This window comes from Apium graveolens, chromosome 1, assembly GCF_009905375.1.
Source record: "Apium graveolens cultivar Ventura chromosome 1, ASM990537v1, whole genome shotgun sequence".
Classification (NCBI taxonomy): Eukaryota; Viridiplantae; Streptophyta; class Magnoliopsida; order Apiales; family Apiaceae; genus Apium; species Apium graveolens.
Genome location: NC_133647.1, coordinates 50,489,893 through 50,498,646, shown reverse-complemented (window position 1 = coordinate 50,498,646; position 8,754 = coordinate 50,489,893).

Below are 8,754 nucleotides of genomic sequence, written 5' to 3'. Positions count from 1 at the left end.
GTGAAAACATTTTCTAAAACCAGGAGTCGAGGATCCCGAGTAGATTATATATATATATATATATATTTATATATATATATGGTTATAGTTTTCAAAACTATTAATCGAATAAGGTTTATTCGATAACTTTATTTTATTATTGAATATTATTTCGAATATTCATCCGAGGACTTATGACTCCTTTATTTTATTACTGAATATTATTTCGAATATTCATCCGAGGACTTATGATTCCTTTATTTTATTATTGAATATTATTTCGAATATTCATCCGAGGACTTATGACTCCTTTATTTTATTATTGAATATTATTTCGAATATTCATCCGAGGACTTATGACTCCTTTATTTTATTATTGAATATTATTTCGAATATTCATCCGAGGACTTATGACTCCTTTATTTTATTATTGAATATTATTTCGAATATTCATTCGAGGGCTTATGAATCAGCTTATTTTATTTATTGAATATTATTTGAATATTCATTTGAGGATCTATGACTCAGATTATTTGCTAAGATATATTCTTTATTTTATTAAAGAATAAGGTGTCGATAATCAAACTCACTTTAGATTATTCAAATAAAGATAGTACTTTCGTATAAGTATATCTTTGGTTATTTAATATTCATTTCAAGTATAAGTTTTAAAACTTCTACTTAAATTATTTTTATAGAGATTATTCTTTATGGGAATATTATTTAAATAATAATATTCAGATATTTTCTAATATATTGGGACTGATTTACCTTGTTAAATCAGCATCACTCCAAACATTCTTAAAAATGTTTTGCGAGTCTTCAAAATGATTTTTAAAAGTTAGAGCGGATCCCAAAACTCATTTTTATATTTAAGATCCTCCCTTCGAAGGGGATTTAAATACTCGCTCAAAACCTGAGGGATCCGGCTCTGTGGTGTGTTTTATATTCGCAACAAGGTTGCTGTTTTGATAAATGAATTGATTACTTACCCAACACTCGAGAAGTAAAATGCTTGGAAAAAGTTAATCCATTAACAGGCATCGCCTGGGAAATATCAGTGAGTTTTCCTTTCCAACTAGATACGACTTCTTGGTGGAGCCGTATCAACAAGTTTCTACTTGGGGAAAGGGGGAACGAGCTTTACGTTTCAGAGTCATGGATTTCATCTGAACTAGGAGTGGCGTAAGTGGTCGAGTGGCGCCAGCCCAGCCTTATTATATTGGCCCAAATGGCCTGGAAGTTCCGCTAAGGCGGTTCATTCCTTAGGAGTTCAGTGTTCGGTTGACAAGTAAATCCGACAGGTTCTCCTCTACATGTAGAAAATGGTGGGGTTGCACTACTACGACTGATCACCGTAAATGGTCTTCCTGGCGCGGCAAACTCCTGTAATGAGTTCATCATCCAATTGGATATTTCTGCAACACTACCCAGAGCACTTCGATAGAAAGGCTACGGTTGGGCGATTGTTGAGTGTTGGCAGGGTCAAGTTTTCAAAATGATGTTTGCATCAAATGAAGTATCTCGTAACTTCATTTAATTTTGATGATATTTTAAAGATTTAATCTATTCAAATCTGGTCTTGTAGTCTCATCTATGTGATGAACTTTGGAAACTAATTATAACTTGAATGGTGGTAGTTCAAGTAGTATTTGGAAAAGATATAAGTATATTGGAGTATCTTGTAACTTCATCTTTTAAACTTATATCTAGTAAATGATTATCTTATGCATGACAAAGATTTTCAGAAAAACGTTGAGACAAGGTTAGATATATGAGATCACCTTGCAACGATATTTTTATACAGTTATACACTGGAACTCTGTGTGTATTATGCATGAAAGAGGACTTCCAATATTTTGAAAAGTATATATGTATATATATATACTGAATGTTTTGCGACTTCATCGCATTAAGATATCAACTTGGTTCATTTCTTTTGACCAAGACTTTCATGAGTACTATGAGAAGGCTCATATATTGTTAATCATTATACATATTATTTTGGTGGGCTTGCTGCTCACCCTTGCTTTCTTCTTTCATCACACAACATCAGATAGACAAGATGAACAGGACCAAGCTCCCAATTCGCGAGCGGATAGGAAACGTTCCGCAGTTTCCTATAGGCGTTGATGTCGCTGTAGCTGAGATAGGAGTTACCAATAGGCTAGGCTTTCAACTTTTGATGTACCAGATTTATGTATATTTATGAATTGTAATAATGGCAAAGAAATGTAAATTTATCCAGAAAACCCTTTTTAGGTGTATTGGCATATTGGTGGAATAAAATGACTTGTGATTATTTTTGGATATTCATCTCTGAGACTATAACTTGTGGTGTGTGTGTTTATTGTGGGGTCACAGTACAGAGTAGTTGATTATTTATAAAGATTGGGTGTTATTAAGGGAAATGGAACTCGTGACAACCCGGATCCCCGACCCCGGATTTGGGGGTGTTACAGAAGTGGTATCCGAGCTAAGCGTTATAAACCTCAGAGATGATGTGACGTTAAGATAATAAGTTCATTAAGATAATAAGAACTCTTGCCAAGTTCATAGTCGGGCTACCTAACGTAGCACCGATAGTTAAAACCCTTATGGGAACCCTTATAAATGTAGCGATAGAAGCGTAGTTCGTTATCGTATATGGTAGCGGGACTCCGAACCCTGAGGTTGAGGAGCAACAACGCGATGATGTTTTATTACTTATTGGAGATCAGATATTGTGGATCCGATAGAGCGTCCTAACGCAGGACCAGATGATGTTCATATTGAGGATGTAGCGGTTGAGGATGCTGTCCTAGAAGGGATTGTGGTTGAGGAGGATCCCGTGGAGGATCCTGACAAGAATGAATAAAGGACCACTGTGGAATTGATAACCATGGTTAGAGCGACTACCAGAGGTAGGATTGGTCGGTCACTACCGGAGGTTCGTTCAAGTTTGTAAAGATAGTAGCCCCTTTAACGCGGCTTACTCATAAGACTGAGAAGTTCGAATAGACAGAGAAATGCGAGAACAACTGTTAAGAACTGAAGCAAAGGTTGGTGATGGCCCCTATGTTGGCGTTGCCGGATGGAAAAATGAGATTTTGTGATTTGTAGTGACGCTTCGCATAAGGAATTTGGGTGCTTCTTATGCAGCACAGCAAGATAATCGCGTCCGTGTCAAGACAATTAAGGGAATATAAAATTCGATATCCCCGCCCATGAGCTTAGGCTCGTGGCAATAGTTTTGCCCTAAAGATTGGAGGCACTACTTGTATGGAGAGAAGTGCGAGATTCACAAACCATATGAGCTCTAGTACATTTTTACGTAGAAAGAGCTCAACATACGCCAGAGGAGGCGGTTAGAGCTAATCAAGAATTATGATTGGGAGATTCTTTATCATTCGGGGAGAGCCAATATGGTGGCTGATTCCCTTAGTAAAAAGGAGAGACTCAAGATGATAATGTCTTTTGGGGAGTTTATAAGAGATTTTGAGAAAATGGAAATAGAAGTGAAGGTAACCGGAGCCGGTACCGAAAAGCTGTTTGAGATTGCAACAAATTATTGGAAAAGAACATATTGTGCCAGTAAAAGTGATGAATGAAGGCAGAGAGCCAACAAATAGATATGAGATTAATACCGAGAGAGATGATAAGGGAATAATGAGGTATTCCTATAGAATTTGGGTTCCAAATGTTTAAGAGCTTAAAGATGAGATCTTAGATGAAAGTCATAGTTCAAGGAATAAGATTTAGGGCAAACCCTGAATGTGATAGTCAGGGAGGACGCCATCAAGATAGAAGGAACCCATAACATAATGAAGTGGAAAATGAGGATTTTAACGTATAAGATAAGCCCAAGTACGGGGAGGAGGAGGAAACGTTCAGACTAAGGAAACAGAAGTCGAGTAAGGAAAGGAGAACCGAGACGGTACTCCTATACGGTAATTCATGGACCTGTCTCAAGAGAACTTAGACTATTATCCCTAACCACCACCCTGAGGAGACAGTGCGGTGGGAAATTCTTTTAGGACCTTTAAGTCGCTAAGCTCTCAGAGTTCCAATAAACGAGCGAACCCAGTAGAGGCGAGAGCCTGGATAAAGGAAATATAGGAATCATTTGAGATTCTAAATGATGGACGAATCACAAAAGACTGTTTTTGTCACTTACCCTTCTAAGAGAGAGGCCACCCACTGGTGAAAGACCAAGAAAGGCATGGAGCCAGAGATTATAATAAACTGATTAAAGTTCAGTCAATTGTTTTCGGGAAAGTAATTCCCAAGGTTATGGAGATAGTGTAAAAGCTTTAGAGCCAGAACAAAGGCAGAAGAGTATGATGAATTATGAATCTAAATTGTAAAAGTTGTCAAGATTCATTCTGAGGACACGAATCCAGAATGACGGGATGTTTGAAATCAATGCTTATGTTGTGTTGGTTCATGAAATAATGATAAGAGAAAGGAAAATAAAAAGAAATTGAAGTGGAAAGGAATATAACGGCAATAGAGTTTGAGGAATGATAAGGGAGTTGGGTATGAGGAAACCCTAAAGACTCGTAGCAATAGAAATAGAAAAGTATGTAATCGTCAAGATGAGGGTGATTCACCATGAGTTAAAATTGATGGTTGAGGGCATAAGAGATACATATATTTTATCCCCTGTAAGTTGGGAAGATTCGAGGAAACCTTGAGATAATTCGAAGGATAAATAATGAGACGCGGATAGACTGAGGAGACAAGAAAGTAAGAAATTAAGAAAATTGGATGAAGGAAGTGACCTTCAAGAAGGTGAAGTGTAAGACCAGTGGCATGATACCCAGAAAGGGAGATGCCAGATATGAAAGATATCCCAACATTGAGGTGACTGTTGAGATAAACAACAAAAGTAAATAAGGAATTATTAAGAAGAGGTTCACGTTGAACACGACCAATATCTTCCAGAACATCCTTGTTATAATTACCAAATTAGGCAAGAAAAGCGGATAACCGTTGTTATCTTTTGGAGGCCATATTGATTGACCTCATTTTGAATGCAGATATTATTGTGAAACTAGGCATATACTATCGAGGTGGGAATGATTGAATAAGACACCCTTATCAGGGATATATGACTTGATTTATCCATGGAAGGATGCATGTACCTTTTTAAAGATAGAATTAAGGATAGAACATCGGTAACTTAAAATGAATCCTAGGGGAATGCATAAAGGTTGGCATTTCACCCTTAATAGGGACAGTATGAGTTTTGACAGTATGATTTGGAAAGGGTTAAGGTAACAACAACCTTTAAGAATCAGTGGAGAAATTTTTCAGAAGTATATAGACAATGGTTCTAGTATTAGTAAATGGTATTTTGATATGCCCTGTATATAGGGAATACAGGAGGAACGATTGAAGGATAACCTTAGAGGTTTTACAAGGAGAAAGGAAATATTCAAAATTCTCAAGAATAAAAATGTTGATAAAGGAAATATGACATAATTATAATGATGCCAAGTGGGGCACGTGTTAAACCACGAGAAAGTAGGGATCGAACCAGTAAAGGTCGAAATTGTTCAGGGCAATTAGGACCTAAGATAAAAGATGTTCTAAGTATGATTGAGAGTCAGTCGTGACAGTGATTAACCTCTAAAGACTGAGGCAATAACTTATGGAAAAATGGTGATATTTTTTTTACTCATCAGATATTAAAGAAAAGCATTTTCACATAAGCAGTGATTGAAATGAGGTAGAAAATTTATTTGGAGGTGGTTAAAATGACATTGACTGTAAGGAAATTTTACTATCAGGAAAGGCCAAAGAGGTGGCCGACACTTTAAGTATAACAGGACAATTACAGGCGCTCGTGCCAGAGGAATACAGTGATAATGGTTGAAGCCGTAAAGGTTGTATTATGGTTTGAAAGATTGACATTCCTTCTGATGACTGTGCAATACCCAACCATAATAATAGTTGGTAAAGGTTTAATTCGTGTAATCGCCATGAGCGGGCTATCTATCTTAGAAGGTCCTATCCTGAGGATAATCCAGGACCATGTTTCAAAAAGGACTAAACGAACCTTCGAGTTAAGTCTTCTAATTAAAGCATATGATTAAGAATGGTATTAACCTGCTATCGTTGCTTTGATTGAAACTCTTCTGCAATTTTATCTGCTTCATGTCATGTATGTATGTCAGGATCAAGGGTGTTCTTCATGAATCAGGAATGGTGATTATGTTACCTCCTTAGAAGGATTTGATACGACATATATGGACTCCGTATGGTTAGATATTAAGATTTCATGGAAAATGAATGACGACAGTAGGTCAGTAGTGGACCATAGTAATGCAGCAATGATTCTGCGAGTAATGAGCTGGTTACAACCGTGAGAGTTGTATTGGAATGGATGTTGAGATTGGGTACCACTAATCGGGTCGTGGTTGTGTATAGGTTATCATTGATAGACTAATTAAGTAGAGTATCTACCTATTGAATATTTATTCCCTCTTATGAAAGAGAGTCGTATTACTATATGAGGAAGGTTGCGGTACAAGCATAGAATTCTAGTAACGATAATGTCTAGAATGAGATCCCAGATTCGATTTTCGATATCGAGGGAGTTTCAAAGGTGATTGTGTATAAGATCGAGGAAGAGCCTGGGTCCATAGAATGATGGACGGAATAGCGAAAATATTTAGGCATGTGAAATACGATGCTATAACACTTGATGTTGATATAAATATATATGTTTTGTTCTCCTATGACAGACCTCTATAGTTCAGAGGTAGATTCCAAGCCAGATATTTTATGGCAATAAAATTTTTACGAATACACAATTCTCTTCAGTTCGTTCTTTTCTCTTCTTTTCATTTCATGTAAGCTGAGAAGAACAACCCTTCCAGAAGGGGAGGTATTGCCGAATGACTATCTATCTGTGTGATAGAAGCCTAGTAGGATACCATCTATTATTTAATTGCTTGTCAAGTACTAAAGGCTGGCCACCTTCTGTACTAACTATGCGATATAACAAGTGTTCATGATCATAGTGATCTCTCAACAAATTCATTTACTTCTATATGATTGATCAAACTTTGGGAAATAGAAACAGCTGAAAAAGGAGTAATAAAGTTGTGGTAGTATTCGGAATGGAAACACATTCGTGATACTAAGGTTGACGTGGTTATTAAAAGGTTATAGAACGCTAACGAGCAAAAGTATAACCAGTATAATATTAGGAATGGAAGGTAGTAGCGATTACGAACTGGAAAAGAATGGGCATTGAAACGCCAAAGCTATAGTGCTAGAAGCTGTGATAAAAATTCCATGCAATAGACTTGAAAAAATTTGGAATGATCACTTAACGTGGATTGAGTTATCTTACGACAATAGATCATATGTCATTATCGAGATATCGCCTTATGAGATCCTTGAGGGAAGACAATGTCGATCTCCCTTATGTTAGGATGAAGTTGTAGAGCGCAAGATACTCGGACCAGCAGTGGTCCAAAGGACCAAGGATTCAATAGATTTAATCAGAGGACGGCTGGTAGTAGCCCAAGATGGACATAAGAAGTATGTTAATTTGACACGAAAGGATAAGGAATGGGAAGTAGGGGACCTAGTGTTGTTATAGGTATTCCCTTGGAAGGGGTTAATGAGATTCGGAAAGAAAGGAAAGCTAAGTCCACCAATTGTTGGACCCTTGGATATATTAAGAAGTATTGGGAAGTTAGCATATGAGCTAGCCTTACCCCAGAACATGTAGCAAGTCATAACGTGTTCCACGTATTAATGTTAATGAAGTGTAATTCGGATGCCAGACAAATAGGGGCATATGAGCGCATAGACATGCAACCCGACGTAACCTTTATGGAGCAACCAGGAAGGGATATAGAGTGAAAAGGAACAAGTGCTTAGGAGAAGGGTTATCAAACTATTCAGAGTTTGATGGAAGAACCACAATGTGGGAAAATTTACTCGAGAGTTAGAAAGTGCAATGCTAAGAGAGTATCCCTATTCATTTTCTATCTGATTCCGGGACGGAATCCTTTTAAGGAGGGGAGACTGTAATAACCCCAATTTTTGGAAATTTTTGAAACTCTTATGAATAGTGTTTTTACTGAATGAGAAAACTTTTCATGCCCCACTATGTAGGGATTCTGTTATGGATATTCTGAGATTTTATTAGTACTCTATATGGTATATAAGTGTATGTAAAGATCGTCAGAATCCAATTCCGAATACTTTGATTTTTCCCAGGAATCTACTAGATACGGAAAGAATTGAGTATAAGGTAACAGGATAAAAAGGATTTAAATAAAAGGACTATAAGAAAGGATCATAAAAGGATTATAATGTATTGAGAAAGGTTAAGGAAACCCAAGTAATAAGATCCCGGGTATGATCCCTCAAACGAGAAACGAGAACGAAAGTTAAGCGAACCGTATAACAGATCAGCGGTCATTAGGCAAACAATTAGAAGCTAATCAAAGAGATTAGAGGGGATAATGACATCCAACAAATGAGAAGAGGGCAAGAAAGGGATGATGACATAGCAATGTGATGTAAGCATGACATAGGAGGGAAGGAAGTGTGGTTGAATGATAACCACACAAAGTCAAGGTTAATTAGGTAATTAACCTAAAACAAATTAAAATTCAACCAACCAAGCAAAACATTTCATTTTTCATCAAATAAAACACAAAACCCTCCATTTCTTCATGAAGCTCTCGGCTTCTTTCTTAGCAAAATGAAGATCCAAGCTCCAACACTTACTATTTAGCAAGGTATTTATCTAAGCTTCCCCATGAA